At 44.7% G+C, this 24,498-nt stretch overlaps 1 protein-coding gene across 1 annotated transcript in view; it reads left to right on the top strand.

Annotated features, from left to right (window-relative positions):
• SLC24A3 (solute carrier family 24 member 3) overlaps positions 1-24,498 on the top strand; it is a 434,660-nt gene that overhangs the window by 364,210 nt on the left and 45,952 nt on the right. The gene's annotated exons all lie outside the window — the stretch shown is intronic.

Here is a 24,498-nt window from a genome sequence, read left to right as displayed (position 1 = left end):
TCTAGTCCCTTATGTGTACAGGAGCAGGATTCCATAGGCCATATTCCACTGCTTTCAGTAGTGTAACAGCTAGGATATTAACCAGCATCCATGTGAAATGCTAGCATTGCCTACACCCCAGTACCAGGCCATGGATTCTCCATTTCCCTAATTCTCCAACTCTCCCTGTGACATCTCTAACACGCAGCACTGGAGCTTTGGTGAGAAGGAGAAAAGTCCTTTACTTAGTTTCAGCACTCATTAGCCTCACGTGACTCTTGGCCATTCTGTTCTTTAAGAAACCAAAGCTACTCACATCCCCTACGGCCATAAAGGAACCCTGACTATTAGGTTTATTTGGCAGATGTGTTGAGCGTGGAGAGAGGGGTATAGAATGAAAACTAGTAATAATTTTGGAAGGTATGGAAAACCCTGACAAAATAGAAAAAGGAACAAGCAATAAGAAACAAGCAAGGAAAGCAAAGCCATAGCTGGTCGACATGATTCTAATTGTTCCACTACATTAGTTAACAGAGTAGGAAACATCACGGTGCTGCCCCTGGAGGAGAATGCTCAGGTGAGTGTTGTGTGAAATACATAACTGTCACTTTCATGGAAAAAGTATCAACACTGGGCAATGATAAATGACAAGGGTTTCCTATGAAGACCCATATTCACACAGGTAGGAGTAAATGTGAAATAACTTTAAGGAAAATGTTAAGCAGCCACCCAGTGGGACAGATGCTTCAAGGGAAAATTCAGCCTGCAAATGTGGGGATGCTCCCATCACTTGTGAGTGGAGTGACATCAGCAGGATGGGGACTCTGGAACCCTGTGTGAAGACATCAGCTTCACAATACTACAGGGGCATGCTGGCTTTGTGAGAACTGCTCAAGCAGCTCATGGCTGAGCACTGAGCCAGCAAGAGGCACGTTGGAGGAGATAAGCCCAATGTACTTACCCACCATAGCTGGTCCCTGCCTTACAGGCCCTTGACTTGCCACAGCACCAGTGCAACTGTGGTGTTGTAGATAGATACTAGGGCAGCTTCTGACAGAAACAGGCAAACTTCCTCAGCTGGAAGATAGACCCCTAAACCCAGAGGAGACCCAGGCCCAGAAAAGGCTGGGAAGCCCTCAAAATCTACTGTGGCTGACTTGCAAAGCTATTCCTCTATAGGAAGGGGCTCCACGAGGGGCAGTGGGAGCACTGGCTGTTTTTTCAAATGCTTAAATGTCAACAAGATATACCAAAGAGATAAGGTGGAGGGAAGGAAAACATCAGTGAAAGAAACAAATCCTCCAGAAATGGACCCTAGAGCCACAGAAATCTGCCTGACAAAGAATTCCAACTGCCCGTCATCCTAAAGATGGTCCGTGAGCCAGAAGGGAACACATCAGCAACCCAGCACAATCAGGAAAACAGCATGTGAACCAACTGATGGATTCAACAGAGAGGAGGAAATGGCTTTTAAATGAACTGAACAGCTCCTGGAGCTGAAAGATACAATAACTGAATTGAAAATTTCACTAGAGGGGATGCGCAAACAGAACACTGGACTAAAGAGAAAAAGGAATCAGCGAACTTGAAGACAGGTCATTTGAAATAATTAGATCAGAGAGGCAAAAGGGAGCAAGAATGAAGCAAAGTGAAGCATTCTAAGAAGCTTATAGGACAACTCCTCATGGATGTTACAGCAAAGAAAGAAAAACCAGAAAGCCTACAAGTAACTCAGAAAGCTCATGGAAAAGTACATACCATGGAAAAACTCTGCATGAATTTTAGAATTTTGGCACTAAAATAAGCTTTTTTATAATTCCACTTTCCATGAACTTTTTGAAGTTCTTTTCTATTTGAAATAATGACCAAAAGTGTCTGAAAGTTGGGGCAGTAAGTAGGCGCACAGATACAAGAAGTTCAAAGAACTTCAGCGGTGATTCACACAGAAACCTACACCCAGACACAGTGCAATTAGGTTGTCAAACATTATGGCAGAAGAAATTTTGAAAGTAGTAAGAGACATGCAATGCAAGCCAGAGAGCTCTCCTAAAATTATTAGTGAATTTATCAGCAGAAATCTTGTAGGCCACAAGGGAGTGTGATGATATTTTCAAAGTAGTAGGAGGGAGAAAAACCTTCTGTTCAACAAACTGTTATTCAGAAAGCAAAGTGTGCAGGGGGCTGCTGTTGTGGCCTGTGACGTGAGCCACCATGCGTGTGTAGCATCTCATATGAACACTGATTTGAGTCCTGGTTTTTCTACTTTCAATAGAGTTCCCTGCTAGTACATTTGGGAAAGCAGTAGAAAATGGCCCAAGCACTTGGGCTGCTGCCACCCACGTGGGAGGCCCAGATGGAGTTGCAAGCTCCTGGCTTCAGTCTGTCTGCTCCAATCCTGGCCAGTGTGGTTATTTGTGGTTATTTATCTCTCTCTTTCTTCCTCTCTCTCTCTCTCTCTCTCTCTCTCTCTCTCTCTCTCTCTCTTTCTCCATTTCTGCATTTCAAAGAAATGAGTGAATCTTTTTTAAAAGTGTAAACTTGTGATTTTTCCAGATTATGTAGTTTTCCAAATGAGGGTAGAGGAATGATGGAAGTTAAAGCATTTGACAAAATCAGAAAATAAGGTTGAGACAGCTGTGCTTTTGAATATTCTGCTCAGTAATATGAATAGCAGTTAAGTGTTGTGACAAGAATCTGTGTTTGCTTTGAACAACCTAAATGACTTGAGACATGGAGAGTGGATGTGCTGGGCTGGTTTCTAGAATCCCCAGGTCCTCTGCCACTTCAGCATTCCCCAGGTAACTCCAGCTTTGTTTCTAAAGAGGTCCTGATGGTGCAAGTAAAGGGCATTGACACAAGTGTTTAGCCTGGTGGCTGGGATGCTTGCATCCTATGTCACAGCACCTAGCTGTAATCCTAGGCTCTGGCTCCTGATGCCAGCTTCCTGGCAGTGCACACCCCAGGAGGCAGCAGTAAAGTCTCAAATAATTGGGAGATCTGGATTGTGTTCCTGGCTCCTGGCCTTGGCTGATGCAGGCATTTGTGGAGTGAATTGGTAAATGAGGGCTCTATCCTTCTGGTCCCTTTGCTTCCTATGGGAAGGGCTCTTGGAATGAAGTCATGCGTTATCAGGGTTCAGGGTCAGAAATGGAACATCTGGGACTTGATCTAGAACTCTTACGGAATGCTGGTCCTGATTTTCTTTTTATTATTTGGAATTAAAAAATTTAGAGATGGGCCTTTGGGCTAGCACTAGCTTGTTGAGATGTCTGTGTCTCACACAGGGCTCTGTGTTTGCATCCTGTCTCTGGGTCCTGGCCCCAGCTTCCTGCTAATGTGGACACTGAGAGGTAACGAACAGTGGCTCAAGTCATCAGTTCCTACTGCCCATCTGGGAGGTCTGCATTAGATCCCTGGCTCTCAGCCTTCGCTTGAACATGCCCTGGGTGTTTTGGGCATTTGAGGAATGAACCAGTGGATGGAAGCTTTGTCTGTCAGATCATTTAATAAAACAAATAAATCAGCATGGGAATGGAAATCTCATTAAACAATTAAAGTATAACTTATTAGCAATAAAACATAGTTTAATGAATTATAAACAATTGTTTGGTCATTGTAACTACCACGCCACAGCTCATTAGTCAATCACAGAGGTACACTCACCCAGTCAGTTTCTGACCAGCTAGCTGCCACATAGACGTTCACTGTTCTAGAACTTCATACGAGTGAGATCCTACAGTAGTCATACGCTTGTGTCTACTTCCCTCACTCGTGGGAGTTTTTCATTTTCAGGGTATATCAATAATTTTTTCCTTTTTTTGTGCAGTATTTCTTCATTTATCCATTTACTTATATTGATGAATATGTGGGATATTATCAGTTTTAAGATATTAAAATTGTTCTAATATTTTAAAGATTCATTCATTTTTATTGCAAAGGCAGATTTACAGAGAGAGAGAGAGAAAGAGCTTCCATCTGCCGGTTCACTCCCCAAGTAGCTGCAATGGCTGGAGCTGAGCTAATCTGAAACCAGGAGTTTCTTCCGGGCCTGCCATGTGGATGCAGAGTCCCAAGGCTTTGAGCCATCCTCAATTGCTTTCCCATGCCACAAGCAGGGAGCTAGATGGAAATTGGAACAGCTGGAATACGAACCAGCACCCACTTGGGATCTCAGCACATGCAAGGTAAGGACTCCAGTCACTAGGCTGCTGCACCTGGGCCAGCTATAAAATTTTTAATTATAATTTTTACTTGAAAGAAAGAGAAAGAAAGAGACCCAAGTTTGATCAAAGAGTTCTCATCTGCCAGTTCAGTCTTAAAAATTCAACAGACCAACAGGACTGGGGTGGAGCCATAGCCAGCAGCCAGGTAGGTACTCAATCTGAGTTTCCCATGTAGGTGACAGAGACCCAAGTACTTGAGCCAGCACACTGCCTCTGAGGATCTACATAAATAGGCAGGAACCTGGAGCTTGGAATCCATCCCAGGCACTATGATGTGGGATGCTGATGTCTTAACTGTTAAACACCTAACTAATACTTCTGATGATTGTGGTGCTAGTCATTTGATGGACTCTATGGGTGTATTAGATCTCTATCCTTTAAGGCTCTTTGTTTCCTCTTTCTAAAGCCTAGGGGCTCCTTGCTAGAATTTCTGGTACCAGCTAGACAACTGCAATCTGTAGATGAAAGGTTTTTTTTCCCCTTCCTGTGAACAATAAAATTCTGGCTCCCGGGAGTTAGAGTGAATGAACTAGCCATATCAAAAATCGGCTGTGAAAATCAAAGTCGGTATGTCGAAACTGAAAATGTTGACTCAGGAATCCTTGGTAATAAGCACTTTCAAAGCTAGGTAGCTTCCCTTGAACCAGAGCATAAACACCACGAATGGAGCCAAAGGCTGAGAGGTTCTTCCTTCAACCTGCGGCATCTCAGTCTTCAGGAATGAATCTATAAAAAAACAGTGCTGAACAGAGCAGGTGGAAGGAAATGGATGGCACAGGAAACTTACTCTTTTTAACTTACATGCATTATTTTATAGCAGATAGGAAAAGAAGTTGGAGGGAATGTTGGGGAGCTTCCTTTAAAAACAGTAACAGTGGCATTCCTTTGAATATGTGTGAATACGAGGCACTATCCCAAGGACTTTCCTCTGTGTCCTTGCGCTGATGTAATTTTCATTCAGTGCTTTAAGGTGGGTGCTTTCACAGACTGACTTTCATCCCTGCAAAATTCCTATGTTGAAGTTCTAACTGCTGGCGTCTGCACATGAGGCTATGTATGGAGAGAGGTGATTAAGGCACTGAGGTCTTCAGGGCAGGCCCCAATCCAGTATGTTTGGTGTCTTTGTAGGAAGAAGAAATCTGGGGTTGATGTTGGAGTGTGGCATGTAAGGTCACCACCTGCATCACTGGCATCCCATACTGGTACTGGTTTGAGTCCTGAATGCTCCACTTCTAATCCAGCTTCCAGCTAATGCAACTGGAAAGGCAAGGGCTTGGAACCCTGCACCCATGTAGGAGACCTGGAAGAAACGTCTGACTTCCGGTTTCAGCTTGGCCAGGCCCTGGCCATTGCAGTCAATTGGGGAGTGAACCAGTGGATGGAAAGACCTTTGTCTCCTACAACTCCCACCCCAACTCCGCCCTTCAAAATAAATAGAATAATGCTTTAAAAAGAAGAGGAAATTTGGGGATTGAGGTGCTTGAGAAAAAACAATATGATGACACAGAACATGGTTCTAAATAGACAGAACTCAGAGGACGCCAATCAGGCTCACACATTGAACTTGGCCTTGTGGATCCTGGAAGAGTGAGAAAAGAAGTGTCTGTTGCTTAAGCTACCCAATTTGTAGTACAATGATGCTTCACTAGTGAAAGGACACACCCTGGGTACCGTGTCCCTGAAGCAGGAACATCAGAGAATGTAATCACAACTCACCTTATGGAAACATCATGTGGTGTGCGACTATTACCGCAGCCCTGGCTGCATCACAGGGTCTCCATTTCACAAATGTGGATAGCTGAGATCAGAGACTTGGCAGAACTCATATGCCCAAGAATGGAGCTGGCTGAATGCCTCCACATTTATGCTTGTAAGCATTATATATATATATATATAGCTGTATATAGCTTGGGCTATATATATATATATATATATATTCTGTAATCCTAAAAATAAAATGGAAGATGGGTTCCGCTTTGTGGAAGCTTTTAGCTCACTGTGAAGATACACCTTTTTGGCGAAGTCCCCACCACTGAGTTCAGACTGCTCAAGGCCAGTTGCAGGACTGGGACGAGTGTTTTTCAACACTAGTCTAGGGCAGCTTGCCCACAGCCACTCAACAAATCAGATCTGTTGTCAGGGATGTCTAACCCATAGCAAAACTGCCCTTCATCCCCAGTGCTGGGCTCCGTGCTGATCCCAAGTGGGCTATCTGATGCTCTCCTGAGCACACTGATTGCTTGGTGCAGACAGCAGGATATAGCGGCCTACCCAGAGTCTGAGGACATGCTCCTGTACCTCAATAGGGACTTGAAGCTATGGTACAGAGGTCATTCTGTGCCCTTGGGATGAAGCTCGTTCTGGGAACCTTTAGTCCAGAACCCACATGGGGAAGAGCTGAAATGCAGATGAGGGCCATCAATTTTAGAGCAGCTCTCAGAGCTTCCAAGCATAGAATTCGAAGAGATGTCATGCGAGTGGACAGATGGAGAAGTAACAATCGGGATAATTAATTAATCAAAAGAATCTTTCTGCCTTTGGTATCTGTTACTAACTGGCTGCCTCAAACTCAGTTGTATGAAACAATAGGCGCGTCATTCTGTTCCGTGAGTCTGTGCTCCGGGGATTTGGACAGAGAGTGGCTGAGCTGGCTTACCTCTGTTCCACAAAGCCTGGGGACTACATTGCAATACCTGGAAATGGTTTGGGAAGCTGTAGCTGGAGTTGTCTGGAAGATTCTTCACCCACTTGTTTGGTACCTGGGCTGGGGTAACTCTGAGGCTAGGCTCAGCTGGGGCTGTCATTCTGAGTGCCCACATGTATCTTTTCATATGGTTTGGATCTCCTCATAGCACAGGTGACCTCAGAGGGTCAAGTTACTTTTACCCCTGTCAGGTTACTTTTAGGGCTCTCAAGGCAAATGTTCCAGAAAATAAGGCAAATGGCCCAGCCTTAAAAGTCATATAAAGTGATTTTTATAATTATTCTATTAGGTAGAAAATCACAAGACCACATATATTCAGGAGGAGGGGACATAGTAGACCCTCAACCCCAGGTGAAATAAGTCCAAAAGAACCTGTGACAGTGTCAAAAACTGACACACCATGGAACACCTGGCTCCATCACCATCTCCATCAGCTAACTTGGGGACTTTCCCAGTGCAGAACTGAAAGAATGGACATCCATTAGAGAAGCTTGTGACTTGTACTGTGGGAGCCTCAGGTGTTTGGGGAACTTCATAGTGTCTGAGCATGCGGGGTTTTCTGACCAGGAATGGAGCACACTCCAGTATTTCACCTCTGCTTTCTTTTGGCTTCAGAAGCTCTGCTCTGCAACATCGGCCACATACCCAGAAGTGAGGCTTGCTGTCTACACCTGCGTGCTGTCACAGAGCCAGCAGGTGGACTTCCCATTTGGAGGAATCTAAGCAAGTACATTACACACACCCTCAGGGGAGCCTCCCCGACACCACCCGCATCCACTAGCTGTCACAGTACTCAGGGACTCATCGGTGCTCCTGCAGGGTCTCGAGGCCACCAGACAGCTAAGGATCCTTCCTAAGGCAGGCTCAGATGAATTATCAATGCAGCTGTCCGCTGGGAACCACAGATAGCTCTGCTGATAGAAAGGAACTTCTCACAGTTCTTAATTAGTATCCTCAGAGCTATGGAAGCCATAAAACAAAAGGCTTGCTACTTTAAAAAAAAAGTATTCAGTCAAATAATAAAATTATTTTTAAAGTTTTCTCATGTGATTTTCAAAATTGTAAAGCATCATTAAAAGGGTGCACCTAGTAGAACTTATATAGTAAAGGCCAAAATGGAGGGGAGTGGTTTGGTAGATTTATTTTTATTGGAAAGGTAGGTTTACAGAGAGAGGAGAGAGATTGCCCATTCACTGATTCACTCCCCAGATAGCTGCAACTGCTAGGTCTGGGCTGATCAGGAGCCAGGGGCTTCTTTGGATCTCCCATGTGGTGCAGAGGCCCAAACACTTGGACCATCTTCTGCTGTTTTTCCAGGCATGTTAACAAGGAACTGGATTGGAAACAAAGCATTTGGAACTCAAACCAGTGTCCCTGTGGGATGCCGGCATTGCAAGTGGAGGCTTAACCTACTATACCATGATGCTGGTCCCCCAAAATAGAGTTTTAAGAGACCTAAGGAAGAATAATTACGATCAGCATGCAGAGCCTAAAAGAGTGTTGGAAAATAGGAGGAATAATTTTGAAAGCAGAAGAGGCATCTGGGAGCCCCAACATTTTCTTCCAGAAAAAGTTAATATGAAATTTTCCTCTAAACAGAAGGAAAACACGAGTCTAGATATTGCAAGAATTGGCTCAGTGTTTACTACAGAGAAAAAGAAAGCCCTATCTAGAAACATCTACATAAAACTTCAAAGATCAAAGTTGGTTTGTTTGCTTTTAGGAAAATCCTGACATTTTCAGAGACAAAGTAGATTATGTAAGAGAATCGAGTCAGGGGACAGTAGCAGTGTGGCACAGCAAGCTAATCTGCTCCCCGTGGGCATCCCATACGAGGTCTGAGTCCTCACTCTTCCATTTCCTGTCCACCTCCATGATAACAGATCTAGGAAGGCAGAAGATGGCCCACGTGCTTGGGCCCCTGTGACCCGCCTGGGAGACCCAGGTAGAGTTCCAGGCCCCTGGCTTTGGTCTGATGTCAGCCCAGTGACTGCAGCCATTTGAAAGGTGAACCACCAAATGGAAGCTCTCTTTGTGTCTCTCTTTTCTTCTCTCTTTGCTTTTCGTTCCAATTTTAGTATATGTGCTGCTGAAGTGAGCACTCTCTTTGCTTTTCAAATGAACAAAATATTCTTTAAAAAGAGAGAATAGAGGTATACTACAAAGTTTAATTGGCAGTGGTGAATGCTAGAAGACAATGGAAGGGGGCTTTGAATATCTAGAAGAAAAGCGAATTTACATCTATAGTTCTGTAGTTAGTTAAGCTAACGATCCAATAGGAGATAAAGTAGGAAAATGGTTTCCGCAGATAAGCTTCAGAATTTTAACTTCCTTAGGAGAAGGTACTCCTCCACCCAAATGAAGCTGAAAACTAGAAAGGAAGCTGGCAAGATTGACTTGGAAATCCAGTGAAGAGGAATCCCAACAGTCCAACTGAGAAAACGGCTTTAGAAAGAAATCAGTTCCAATACAGAAAGCAAGTCAGGGGGTCCTAAAGCCCCAAGAACACAACAGTGTGTCTTCATGTGGGTAATTTGGGGCACACAAGGAGAGAGTGTACTAACCTTCTATTGCAACACAAATAGAAGTCCATGCAAATTAAAATTTGGAATAGCAGGCCCCACGCGATGCAACAGCCTAGTGGCTAAATCCTTACCTTTGCATCCATTAGGATCCCATATGGGTGCCAGTTCTAGCCCTGACTGCTCCACTTCCCATCCAGCTCCCTGCTTATGGCCTGGGAAAGCAGTGGAGAATGGCACTGTAACTGCATGGGAGACCCGGAAGAGGCTCCTGACTCCTGGCTTTGGATTGGTTCAGCTCCGGCCGCTGTGGTCACTTGGGTTGTGAACTGGTGGATGGAAAATGTATGTCTGCTTTTCCACTTAAAAAAAAAAAAATCTTTAAAAGAAAATGTGGAGTAGCTTTTTTTTCAGCATAGTATCTCAGATAGTAAATTCCATTTTTGTTTCTTAAGAATATGTTTGTGAATAGCAAGTGGATCATGACCTTGAACCAATGGGTAAAAAATGCAATCATAGCCTAGTGGGTCGCTATACAATGAGCAGTAACCACATGTTAGTGATAATAATACAACTGCTGTTTATTATTTTTACACCTTAAGAGCCAGCTGCTGGGTTAAACAGACAACTGGGAGATGGCAGTAGATGTAAATGTTTTTAATATTGATGACATAAAAGAGAGATGTTTACAATGGAAGATAGGGCTGTGGACATCCTCACACTCTATCCAACATGGAAGCCAGAAGCCACAGAAAGCTAACGGTGTGTAAAAGAAGGGAAATCTTCCAAAGTATATCAGCCTTCCCCGGGAAGAACCTCTCCCTGAAAGACAATGGTCCTGAATGTCAGAATACCAAATATTAAAGTCCTGACAAATCCCCAAAATTACAATCCTGGAAGACTAAACTCTTGAATATCAAAAGTTCATTCCCAAGTTTACTTGTGTTTCCCGGAGGGAGAGGTCTTTGTATTGGGATGTCCCACCTCCCTCTACTTTAAATTGGTGGCCTTATATTTTTACACTTGCTGTACTGACAAATTTCATCTTCACATCAACTCCAATATTTGCACTTTTGCAAATTTGACTCCTTGGAAGTTTGCATCAGAACATTTGTTTAAAATTGTTGAAACATCTGCCAATAAGTGAAGACATAACCATTGTGTCTCCAACTCTCAGCTCTTTACCGTCTTACCCAATCTCCTAACCTGGGCTGCCTGTTAGGGAATTTTAAATGAGTACGTTACCAACCCCTGTGACATGCATGGAAGCAATGCAGTTTTTGGCCTACCTCTCTGTTTGCTCTTAACTGTGACACTCATGCCCCATTACTATAGATGAGTTGAAACTTGCAAACAGATGTGTTATTATTGCCTGTTTTACTGTATAAAATGATCTCAAGTGGTCTGTTGTGTTTTTGTGTTTCTCAAACAAATCCCCTTCTAAAAATGTAAATTAATGTATGTTAAACATCTTTTGTATTTTTTTCCAGAACTAATTATTTTCAGAATTTTGATATTTCAGGATTTTAATCTTTAGGGAATTTGATCTCTCAAATGTCAACATTCAGGATTGTATCATTACATGATTGGGTCTTTTGGGATTATGAACCAAGCCTTAGCCTAATAACAATAATAATAATGATAGTTATCAGATATTAGGGCTGTAAGAGGATACAGGGAGTAATACAGATCAGCTGAATCATTTTTCATAGTGAAATTCAAAAGATCATGCTTCAAATGGATAAATCTGGAAAGACTTACAATAATCTTTTTATTTGCATTATATAAATAAGAAGACCCAAAAGTGAAAATATTGCTGAGAGGTAGAAGAGGTAAAGGGGGGCTTGTTTTCCATTGTAGACACACCCTCGAGTACAATTTGTTTTTTTAATATATTAATTTAATTTTTACATGGAAATAAAGCCCTCAAGGTAACTAACTTCCAAGTATCCAAGGGAGGAGGATGAGGCAGCACCAAAGCCATCACTTACTCTATGGATTTGTCACATGGCAGGCATTGTTCTGCACCTGCTACTTGGATCTGTCTTTGGTCCTCAGAGCACTTGGGAGATGTGCTGCGATGATCCCTGGTTTGCAAGTGAGGAAATGGACGCTCAGAAATATGAGATGACCACACAACTCATAACTGTTGGAGCCGGGATTTGAACTCAGGGATTCTGGCCCTGGCCCCTTCTATTTTTCCATTCTGCATAAGTGTCTTCAACTTCTGGGCACAACTGTGTTATTTTCTCATCTATCCTAACAAGGACCTGATAGAAGCATCAGGTTATGCAAGGATGCTTCTAAAAGTGCCTGGAATTAAGTAAGCTTATTGTGGTGCCAAAAAAGGTGCATCGTTTTTGTATGGTATGCAATTTTCTCAGACTTTTGGAATACTCCTTCTGGAGGTTGAAGCAAATTGTTTGAGGTTGTTTTGGTGAGTCTTAAAAGACTTGAAAACAGGAATGTTAAGAATGGTTATCTCTGGTAAGAAACATGGTGATGTGACGGGGGAAAGGAAGCAAAAATATTTTTACTTTCAGTTTGTACTCAGTCATACCTCCTGATTTTTTAAACCATCATTATCAATATTGTTACTTTTAATTTTTCGTATTTATTTTCATGTTAGTGGAAAGGCAGAAGGAGAGACAGACACAGAGAGATCTTCCATCTGCTGATTTCAATTCCCAAATGCCCACCGCAGCCAGGAGCTCCATGTGGGTCTTCCAGATGAGTGGCAGGCACCCAAGTACGACCTGCTGCCTCCCTGGATGCGCATGAGCAGGAAGCTGGTTTGGAAGGAGAGCTGGGACTCAGATCAGGCACTCTGCTAGGATAGGCAGTCATCCTCAGTGGCATCTTAACTACTACACCAACACCAGTGGCATCAGTGTCAATGTTTTAAGTCAAAATTTTAATTTTATATTATACCAAACCCACAAATTTCAGTGGAGTTTTAAACACAGGAAATAATTTGTTAAAATTCTATGTATAACCCTCTGGCTTCCCAGAATTGGAGGCAATTGGCGTTAACATGCTTGTTTTAACACAACCAGAGGTACCCCTTGGGAAATAATGATGTAAACATTTTCTTATTGGAAGTGTTGATTTCAGTTCAATCCTTGAAGATCCTTCTATCCAGTAGAAAAGTCCCTGGGATGGCTAGACTTTAGCAATTCTGGGCTGAAGGTGAAAGTGACTTGGTGTGACTTAGAGCCCAGGTAGTCCCTTGGGGCACATACACCTGGAGCCTAGAGCCCTCCCTTTTAAGCTTTGTGACTGCCTGGAGGATGAGCTACTGTGGGGGCAGTTTGGGGTTCAGCCCCTGGACCCAGCAGAGAATGTGGCAGACAGCCACCAGTCCTGCAGGTGTGTCCAGCCCTAGTCTTTGCATCTCCTCTACTACATAGTGGAGTAACCCTCCTACCCCAAATCTTGCTTTCAACTGGTAGAGCTCTCAAATTGTTGCTGCCAATCTCAAGAAAATATCAGGATATCTTAATAACCATAGTCATGGGTGGGCATACTACTTAGTGTATAGATGCAATCCTAGCAAGCACGTGCAATGCTTCGTGACCTCTCCAGACCTTTTAGACACAGATAAGAGTCCCTTCTTTGACATCATGTGGGTGTGGGAAGTGCCAGGAAGTCCCTTAGTTCTGAATGTCCAGACAGCTGTCAGCCTAACAGGGCATAGCAGAAGGGTACAGTGCTTTCATCATTGATCTATAGCAAAATCCCCTATAAAAACTTTTAAGGCACCCAGTGAATGAGTAGCAGCATGGCCCAGTTATAACCAGGTCTCTGGAGGTGAGAATTTCATGCATTCAGATGGTCTGAGATGAGACCAGGGGCTTCCCTGGGAGTATGTGGTCAAAGAGGAGACTGGGGGTGGGACCTCCCTGGGAGTGTGCAGTCAGAGCGGAGACCAAGGGCCTCCCTAATAGTGTACAATCAGAGAGGAGACCCTGTGGCTTCCTGGGAGTGCATGATCCAGAACCACTGGGCTATGCCTAGGCATGAGCAATCGGTCAGCATACTTATGTGGTTCTCAGAATGAGCTCATCTGCTTAATCCATGCCAAGGGGCTACGCATGCAAGGAACTCTGCAGCAATTCAGACTTGGTTCACTGTGCAGCTATATCTCTTTCAAACTGTGACCTTCACTGAGCCTTACTTCACTAATCTATAAAATGGGAATTTTTTTAAATGCATAAGAAAAAAAAGAGCACATAGTTCTTGACACAATGTGTGGTAACCAAGGCTCAAGTTGTCCAGAATGAAAATTGAGGGAAAGTTCTTCACAGTGTACCAATTGCAGGCTGAAGATATCAGAAAAGAGCCTGCTAGCACGTCTCTGGAGCCCCCAAACTGTTCAAAGGGGCCTTTTCTTTCCTTGAGTGGTGACACAGAGGGCACAGCAGAAGCTGCTGCTGGCCAATATTCTTTGCTCCTGTTGTGTACTGGTGCCATCTTTGTGTCACTGCAGAGCCAGACTCTTCTGGTGTATGTCCATGTGGATCCTTACATACTACTGGGGGCAGGCGTGGCACATCAGATCATGCTAGTGAGAGAAGAGCATGGGCCCCACTCCTGAGCACCCCGTAGGTAGCAGTGGAGGCAGGGGAGTGGGAGGAGGCATGCTAGATTGAGTGGACCGGAGGATTGCCCATGATGGGTAGAAAAAGGAAGTGGTACCACTAAGCTTGGTCTGTGGTGAAGCCTCTTTAATGACACAGGTGGGGAACTGCTCTTATAGGAAAGACAAATGAGATGGGATCCTAGCAGGAGTTATGGCCTCTGGGACTTTTATGCCACTACCATGTGGTTGTCATGGTGACTCCTCAGTCCTCGTCCCGGATGAAACATAGGTGTTTCTGGAGAGGGTGAACACATCAAGCCAAGAGTTAAAGAGATACCCGTTATCTTCCAAAGCTTCAAGAATTTAACTACACAGACTGCCTCGATGTGTGCTATCACAGCTACAGTCCCTGCACACACAGTTATTTCGGGCCCAGAGCAGCCAAGATGGCTGCCCGTGCCTCTGGCACCCCGTACAGACCTCACTGCTCTCTGATGCCACCTTGCCAGGCTCCTGGTCTCTTCTGTCTCACAGGTGTGACTAAGACTCTGTGAAGTGCTCACAGAGCACCCAGGGTGTCTTGCTGAGATGCCCGTTCTGATGCCCCGGCTTAGGAAGCGGTGCCTGAGAGTTGCATTTCTTAGGCACTCCTTGGCAATGGTGCTGTCACAGGAAGCACACTGAGCCATGAACAGTCCTGGCCCAGACCTCTGCAGGAGGCTCCAGTTCTACATTTAGCAATCTGACAAAGCACAGTAAATGCTGGGAGCCACTGTCGTGCTTCCCGGAAAACTAGAAATGTAGCCAAGTTGCTCTCTATGATAATAGATGAGGCAGGCAGTGCACATAATTGAAATCTACAGATAGCCCCAAATAACACGCTTGCCATTCGCTTTCAGCTCCTCCACTGGGAGTTCTTATCAGCATATTCAAAATGGACAGAGTTCTACATCGCCTCTTTTCTCCCTTTCTAGTGGAAGGACAGTGACTCCACAGGAGGACTAAAAACCTCATAGCTCCTATCTCCACAAATTCAAACATTGAATAGGATTTGGTGAACCTGTATGAGCAAAAAAAAAAGTCTCTATTCTTACTACCCACTCATCTTTAGTGCTTCATTTTATACCTGAGACAAAACCCATCATCATGTCAACAGCATCTATGACATGATCTGCAATAAAAATACAAGATGCTTTGTTTTGCTTTGAAGACACAGTTTTAGACAGGAAGAAACAGAGAGAGAGAGAGAGAGAGAGAGAGAGAGAGATCTTCCAGCCACTGATTTACTCCCCAAATAGCCACACTGGATGAGGCTTGGCCAAGCCAAAACCAGAAGCCTGGGACTCCGTCTCAATCTCCCACATGGGTGGCAGGAGTTTAAGCACTTGGACATCCTCCACTGTTTTTCCCAGGCACTTTAGCAAAGAGCTGGATTGGAAGTGGAGCAGCCAGGACTCTAATAAGTGCTCATGTGAAATACTGGCATTATAGGTGAAGGCTTAAACCACTGTGTCACAGTGATGGCTCCCGTATAAGATACTTTCCATAGTATTACAGCAGATCACCGTGAGGGCTGGCTTGGACATGGGCTCTGAAGAATTGATAAGACCCAGCCATTAGAGGCTCGGCGCATTTCAGATGCTCACTTCCCCTTCCTCTTCACTTCTGCTAGTTCCACATTCTTTCAAAGTTTCATAAGCCAGCTCCTGATTCCTAGTAAGGCCTCCCAAAAGGAAATGTCCTCTCTTTTCTCCAAACCACAATCATCCCTCCGCCCTGACAGTAATTCACCCATCCCTAGCTGACGCATGCACCTGCTCCCTACCCCGCTGATAGCAAGAATATATTTCCTTTTTTCTCTCTCTGTCCCTCTCTCCTCTTCTTCCCCCCACTCCAGTTCCAGCAACTTTTCTCAGCTGGAGTAAAGACCTTCTGTGTGACTCACTGCATCTGGCTTCTTGTGTTTGCGGCAATAAAAGCTAACAATCAATACTTTGAAATCACTAAATCCTCTGTAGCAGTTGAACTTGCTTTTAACCATGCATCTCCAGTTTTTGATAACTGGATTTCCATACATTGGTTTCTTAGTAACTGTGTTAGTCATTTTCTGTGTTTGAAAGTGCCGTTCTGAACTGAGGTCCAAAACCCCTGGACATGCTTGAGAACCCCTGGACACCCTTAGTGGCAAGCTCTGCAGAAGTGACGCCTGATGGTGTTGAGAACATTCCGTCAGGTCAAGGGTCATGAATGCGTATTCCTATAGGTCCCTCCTTTAAGGAATAACTGGGTGAAGTGATCAAGTCTAAGGAAAACAGAAACAGAGAGAGGGATCTAGGAAAGCTGACCCTGACTTTGAAGTTGAGAGCTGTAATGAGTGGATGGCCCATGGCAGGCTGGCATGTGCTGGCTGTGTCCCAGTGACCAGCCCCTCGGTGCCATGAGGTTGCCTGGTCTTCAGGGTATCCCCCTGTGAAACCAAAGGTCTTAGTGTGGTGGACTCTCACCACTGACCAAAATGTTCTGTACATGCGAGCAGCCAGTTCAATGAAAAGGGTCAGTCTTGTTGTTTGGCTGAACAGCAGAGGATGTTCAAGTGTTTAAACCCCTGCCCCCTACATGGGAGACTCAGATGGAGCCCAACAGCGGTCAGCAAACAGCGTGAGATAAATGGGCAGTTCAGAAAGGTTCAGCAGTCCCTTTGCCCTGAGAACGTTTCTTCCCAGTTCACTGAACCTGAGGTTGTATGCTGATCCAAAGAAAGACAGCCATAATCTCCATCAGCAGCTGAAATCCAAGTTAGGTCACCAGATTGAGGAAAACATGGGAGACTCAGCTAAGTTTCCATTTCAAATCGCTAATGAATGAAGTCTTAGTATGGGGCTCAAATGGAATTTAAGATATATCAAGCAGAAGTATTTGGTGTACATCTGAAATTCAAATTTAACCACACTTCCTGTTAACTTGGTAAGCAAGGTCAGCCCAGGTTATGAAGGAACAGACAGTGGTAAAGTCAATGTTTAATTTTTTTTATTGGAAAGACAGATAAACAGAGAAAAGGAGATACAGCGAGAATGATCTTCAGTTCACTGGTTCACTCCCCTCATGGCCACAACAACCTTCCCGCTGTTTTACTCACCAAGTGGCTAAATGACCAGAACTGAGCCGATCCAAAGCTAAGAGCCAGGAGCTTCTTCTGGGTCTCCCATGCAGGTTCAGGGTCCCAAGGTTATGGGGCTGACTCTACTGCTTTCCCAGGCCACAAGCAGGGAACTGTATGGGAAGTGGAGCAGCTGGGGCATGAACTGGTACTCACAGTGTGTACAAGGCAAGGAATTAGCCACTAGGCTATTACTCCAGGCCCTAGTCAACATATATTACCAATACCAGCTAAGGTGGTGATCATACCAGCGGCTCCTGTGTTTCTATTTACACTCTGTGTCTCACAAGAACACTATTCCTGATTGCATAGAGGCATAGCCTGCTCACACATCTGAGATGAGATTTGGTTGTGTTTTAAAGATGACACAACTCTGTGTCAATGTGTTTCTGCGTGTGTGTTGGTGGGAGTACTCGCTCTGATGACCGGATTACCGTGTAAACTCATGTCTGGCTAGAGCAGTCACAATCTGATCCATGACCTTTCACCCTTAGCAACTCAGTTCCTACCAAGCTGACTTCCTGCCACAAAAAGCCACGCTGCTTTGTCTGAAGGCTCTTCCTGGCCTCTGAAAGCTATGCTTTCTTCCCTTGAATGACTCAGCATACTTGTATCAAGTACCTAGCACTGCCAAGTGTTCTGCTAGGGGCTGGCCCAAGACCACCAGGCACTGAATGAGATAACCATGCCCCTAGGCCACAGAGCAGGTGAAGGACTCCAGGGTACTGGAGGCAACAAGGCTGGCATTTCCTTCCATTGCAGAGCTGTCTCCCCATCCTTTTAGGGGTGTGTGTGTGTGTGTGTGTGTGCTGAACTACCCCAGTTTGAAATCCTAGCAGGCAAGAGCTCACACTTTCCATGAAAACAACTGCAGGGCATATTGTGAGTGTCCAGGACTGCTTCTGAGTTCCATAGCACTTCCAGGTCCTGAGGGGCATCCACAGTTAGGGGGTTCAGCACAGTCAACAAAGAACAGCCAAGAGCTTGTTCTCTGCTTGTCCTGTCCTGGTGTGGCCTCGTTTTTATTTAAATCTATCTTTGGTAGCAGCTTGTTTACTTGTCATTTGTTTTCATCACACATGAAAGTAGAACTCAAAATGAGTTTTCTTAGAAAAGATATTCAACTTAAAGTATGAATTCATTTTATGTTCCCTATGATGAGCACTAATCAATAGGCTTGTTATATTTTTGCAAAAGCATTTAGTTTATATATGTGTATGTGTGTGTATGCATATACATGTGTATATATATTTTGATATATAACATTTGGATAATTCAATATTTATATTCAAGAGACAGAGAAAAGTGCTCACTCTCCTAGATGCCCCAAATGGCCTAAGTTGAGCCAGGCCAGAAGTTCTTTGCAAGCGGGTTCTTTGGGAGCCAGGAGTTCAACCCAGGAAACCAGTTAACTCCATTCATGACTGCTGCCTCCTACGGTATGCATTAGCTTGGAGCTGAAACTGGGAGCCGGAGCTGGGAGTTTAACCGTGTGCTTGCTATGGGCTGTGGCAGCTTAAGCCCTAGCATATCCTTTTCACATGATCCAGTTTTGACAGGGAATTTCTGGAAAGCTGGGGCTACTTGCATTTCAGTGATTTTTCCCCTACCATGCATCTTTTTATTTCACAAGTGTAATAGAATAAAGAGCAGATGACAGCTCCGAGACCACCCCATGGGATGAACAAACCCAGGTCAGACACTCTGGCATCTGGACATCAGTGCCACTTGGCATTCTCAGATCATTCCCCAGGCGTCCCAAAGCCCCCAGCCCAGCCCAGCCCAGTCCCAAAGCCCCCAGCCCAGCCCAGCCCAGCCCAGCCCAGCCCCAGAGCCCCAGCCCAGCCCCAAAGCCCCTAGCCCCAGAGCCCCAGCCCCAAAGCCCCAGCCCCAAAGCCCCAGCCCAGCACCAGCCTGTGGGTGGCATCTCCTCCCTGAAATAAGAGCTGGCTGCAGAAACTGTGTCAGCTCGGAAGCTTGGAACGAAGCTCATGTTATGATTTTTCAAATCCCTTTTCCATGAAATTTGTGTGAAATCACATTTCTCTCAGACGAGAGCAGTCCCATGTTGTAAAACTATCACAGTGTTTTGTCTACTTTGGTAGTTTTTATTTTAAAACAAAAGGAAAATGCTCACAAATGGAGGGTGTTTGTGCCATTTATGATGTTTCTGCTATGGTAAATTCCACTATTCATCAAGAAGAATTGTCATAAATATTATTTCACATAATACACACAACCACATTATATATGTCCATGTATCCTGTGTGTGTATATTATCATATAATAAATAGCTCCATGTGGATTTAAAATGTATTTCAATGTGCTGAGGCTCTATTATTCTTTCCTAAGCAATTGTTTTTTGGCCTCCTAGAAGGAGCCAGAATTCCAGAAGCGAGAATATGTTTTCCTCTGTTTGGGAAGTGTGATTTTAAAAAAAAAAAATTTTTTTTTTTTTTGCATTATGCCATTCTGCAAGTAAACAGGGTTTTAAGAAGGAAGCTACACATGCAGCAGACAATGTGTGAACAGCTACCTAGAAATAGAAATAGAAATATCAAGATGAAATTCCAGCTGGGAGGGATTCCTGGAGCTACCCAGGGAAAATAGAGCTTCAGGCAGAATTGACAGCAGAAGATGGGGGCGTGTGCTGACACGTGGCCTCTTTTAGCCTGCACCCTCTGTACTGAACAATGAGCTCCAGCCGGAGGTGCTCCCTGTAGGCTTTCTCCTTGCACCCCTCTTCTGACTTCTTGGCCTGAGTAGTGACTTGCCTTTCTTTCTTGCAGTTATCTGCAAAGAGCTAAGGAAGACATGCTGTCTTATCACCAGCTCTGGGCTGGGTGGCAGCTGCCAGCAGGGGCAGAGAATCCCCTGCTGGAGATGGGAGATGTCCCTCTATGTCAGGAAATTCCATCGGGGCTGAATCAGATGGATGTCAGAGTCCATCAAGAGACAGACAACCCCCTGCTGGAGACCCAGAGGGAGTCTTGTGGGCCCCCAGAGAGAAGGCTGGGTGTATCCTGTTAAGGAAGAATGAAACCTTCAATCCCTGAGCTGTGAGCTGCGTGGTATTTTATTTTGTAAATTAACATAGCTCAGCTGACTAGTAGTTCTATTCTGCGTTCAACTGACTCTTTCTCTACTGCATGCCTATCTATGTCACCTGCACTGCATACCTCATTGCATGCACACATGTATCTGTAACCCATGTGGGGACTCCTTCCTGCTTTGGTTGCTAGCTAGCCCTGAAGCTCTTCAAGTGTAGTTTCTGAACTTAGCTGTGGTCACTGCTCTTGTTGTGTTTCACCCTTCATCTGCTCCCCTCCTTGACAACTTTGAATATCTGATAGCTTAAACAATGAAGAAAAGAAAATCCCATTGAAAGGCTATTACAGATGAGTGTCTATTTTCTACCCCAGACTCACGGAAGCCCTGTAACTGGACTATGGGAGAATGGGAGTATGGGAGGACAGATGGAGATTGGAGCCAGGCTCCCTAGGTTCAAATCCCAGCTCCTCCCCCAGGCTCATCGTAGGATCTCAGTCAAGTCTCTCAACTTTGCAATGCCAGAGTTGCTTTCAAAGGGGGCAAAGCTTTGCCTGGTTAGGCTGCTGTGAGAAATGGAGGAGATAACTTTTCTAAATCCCCTGATGTGCAGAAATTGCAGGTGAAGATTTGCCGATGCCGTCAACAGTAGTCTCAGACAGGCAAGGTGGAAGACGCGAGTTCCTAATCACCACTCTCACTATAAATCTCACAAAATTATGAATGATGCTCTTTAATTCCTTCCAGAGTGTGGAAAGAAGGCATTCTCTGACTCTTTACCTCTGGATTTGCTGCACTGGAATATTATGAATGACAGCCCACGTGATGGAAGCTTTTCTGTTGACACAGAAAGGGAAGATATCACTATCTATCCAACATTGACAGCTAGACCAATCTAAGTGGGTCATTTACCCTGTATTTCCATATTTTTAATTTTTATTGAGGATAAAGAGGCACCCTGTTCTAGAAGATTTATAATGAAAACTGTCATCTTCCATTCCCAGCACCGTTTTTTCACCCTTCTAAGGCAACAACTATCATCCATTAATTTAGCTGTTTCTGAGGTTTGCTCACGTCCATGTGACATGCTGAGAGATGATGCCAGCATCCCACAGGAGAGCCTGTTCCGCTTCCAATGCAGCTCCTTGCTAAGGAGACTAGGAAATCAGCAGAACATGCTCCAGGTGCGTGGGCCCTAGCCACCGATGTAGAAGACCCAGATGGAGCTTGAGATGGGAGCTTGCTCTTTTTCCCTGTGACTATGTCTTTCAAATGTATAAACCTATTTAAAACATAATAATAAACATTTTCTTGGATGGTAACTGCTTGATCTTTCAATAGCAAGTGTTCTCCATTGCCCTCCAAGTGCAGACAAAGAATGTTTAGTTCTCTTCCAGCCCCTCCCACCTACTGCAGGGCCCCATCTTTGCCAGATAGTCACAAGTCTGGCTAGACAATGCTTAGTTTAGATTATGTGGCCTCTCTTCATAGCTAAGCCGTTAATACACACTGATTCATCTGTTTTCTCTGTGGCTTATTCATGTCTTTCTGTGTGGTTTGGTTAGTTTTGTATATAATATTCTCATACCTCCTGTGTGTTTAAAAGTTTCAGATACTCCATTAATTTTCTCCTTTTGCAAACATTCCCTCTGAAGGCCTCCAACCTGCTCCATTCTGACTAGACTAGCTTCTAAACCCGCTATCAGTGTTTCATTTTAGAATATCTTTGTCACCTTCTTTCTAGAATCTCCCTTCACCATCATTCTGGCAGTCTCCTTCAAATGCTATTTTTGGTTCCAGTTGCAGGCATTGTGGTTAATTGCAACATAATCTTATGGAACAGATGCTCTGCTCCCTGGTTTTGATGGCATCTATCCGTGGGTAGATTTTGTTGTGGGGTACAGGAGAGATCATGCCAGACAAGACCAGGCTGTATTAAGGAGTCTTTATTAACCAAGGTTGGTGATAACAGGGTCCACTAGAAACTAGCAAATGACAAATCCGTGGCAATCCAGTCTGAATAGAAACCCTGAGAGGTGCAAGTGGTCATGATCGTGAAGTCCATCCATTAAACTGAAGACCCTAGCTTCCCCAGCAGTATAAGTTATCCTAGGAGATGTGCAGCAAACAACCTGGGCATACTTACAAAACTGAACATTCACCTTTCCCTGCCTTCTCTGTCCACATTCCATTACTGTTAGGTCCACCTCTCCTAGAACTCTTGAACAAACTACACAAATTACAAATACAAAGCATCTTAGCATTGCTGTCTTTATTGTCCTGCCCAGGCAGTGAACAGAGGGTGAGAAATACAGACGTACAGGGATCATGCTCAGGGACTACCTGTCCTCGGAGTCTGTCCACGGGAAGCAGAGTGTTAGAAGCACGCAACCAAGAGTGCAAGCTTTCTCCCTATCCTGGGCCTTTATGGGGGCTTGTGAAGGGAGTGGTACACAACAGTGCAATCCCACCCCTTCCAGGTTCATCACAGGTGAGCGTTACAGGTGGGCAGAAAGGATTACATGGGTGGGGAAGGTGTAACAACAAAGAAGCTGAAGCTCGTGACCCTGAACTTGCTGCCTAACGCCGCAACACTGTTCAGAAAAGCCCCAACAGTAGGTAAAGTTATTTAAATTGAACTTTTAAGTTTATCCTTTTTTTTTTTACTTTTGCTTAATAACTTGTTTGGACAGAGAACTCCAGGCTTAAATCCTTTTCCTCTCTAATTTTGAAAGCATTGCCTCTTCTAGCTCCCAGTGTCTTTTTTGAGAAGTAAGTGTGTGTTGTTGTGGTTTTCAACCTCTGTACAGAAAGCTCTTGCGTCTCTCAGGTGTTTTTAAGGACTTTCTCTCCGCGCCAATATTTTGGATGTCTGTAAGGGAATGTCTATGTGACTTGTGTTAGATACTCAGAGAGCCCTTCGACTCTGAAAGGTTCAAAGTCCCGAACATCTGGGAATTGTTCTCAAATTACTGAGTTGATTATTTTATCCCTTAGGCTTTCTCTGTGTCTGGAATGTCTTTCCTTCCAGTGTTGAGTCTCTTGTTTTGAGGTGAGAATGGACAGTAGCGGAGCTGTCTGCAAAGAGGAAGGAAAAAGACATGTGTTCATTCTGCCGTAGTTAAGTGATTGGAGGAAATCCAGAATTAATATGTGCCACCTGTTTTTAAGTTCATCTTCCGGATTATAAAAAAAAATCGAATGCATAGTCATAACTGCTGGAAGAGGAACAGTTGGGTCCAGGGCAGTCTTACCCATGGGTGATGAATGCTGGTCACAAGTTGTAAGAATTCATAGTGCAAGGATACAGTGATAAAGGATACAGAAAGTTACGTATTTGCTCTAGAGTGATTTTTGTGGCCTGACAACTCTGTAACTTACATCTGCAAACACAAAACCTAATAAGGTAAGATCAGCAGCAGTGTGCCTGGAACAAGGAGAAGAAGGTGTTAATACAAGCAGACTGGCCTCATTATTCATTTATGGTTCTATTTAAGTCACGGCTTTCAAGTTATTTGAATCCACAAAGCCTTCTCTGACTTGATCTTTCTTTATCGATGGCACAGCAGGCAGGCAGCAAAGAGGCCCAGAGTAGAGCCATGCTCCTGGGCCCTGGGGTAACCTGTGACTGTCACCGCCCTGCTCAGGGGGCTACACTGGCTGTGTCCCTCTTCACTTACTCGGCTGAGCATGTAGGTGGCCTTGAGATGGCTGATACTCACCTGGGCTGTGATGACCCTGTCAAAACAACAGAGCAGTCATACTAGGTGACCTCAAAAAAAAAACTGTGGAGGTGCCACAGGAGGGAATACCCTCACTCCAGGAGAGAGCTCACACCCTGGCATGCTCCCTCCCTATCCCCATACCCTCTCCTCTGTCCACTCCCAGTGTCCTTCTCCTGCAGGCCACAGCTTCCTTCGCCTCCAGCAGGGCCCCTTCTCCCAACTGTGAATGCCACATCAGCATACACATCCATCTGTTCAAAGAATTTGATTATACAAAGGTCAGTGCCAAGGAGGCTAGGCATGCCGTAGAGCCCCCCCGGGCAAGCTGTCCATGGGCGTGGCCACCCCTCTGATGGGCAGCAGCTGCTCTGTTGGCTGCTCATCACCCCACAGGAGTTCTGGCTACAGCAGATATTGGTGTCACCAAGCAAAACACAAGGTTGCATGTGTTCCTCCCGTCTTTGACATCAAGCCCATTCCTGGGAGACAGGAGATGCCTCCAACAAGTGATTGCACCGAGCGGCCCCTTGCCTTCTGGCAGCTTGGGATGGCTGGCTT

This window comes from Ochotona curzoniae, unplaced genomic scaffold, assembly GCF_017591425.1.
Source record: "Ochotona curzoniae isolate NIBS_2020 unplaced genomic scaffold, NIBS_Ocur_1.0 contig_3520, whole genome shotgun sequence".
Taxonomy (NCBI): Eukaryota; Metazoa; Chordata; class Mammalia; order Lagomorpha; family Ochotonidae; genus Ochotona; species Ochotona curzoniae.
Note: the sequence above shows the minus strand (reverse complement) of the source record. Positions and strands in the feature narration are given on the sequence as shown.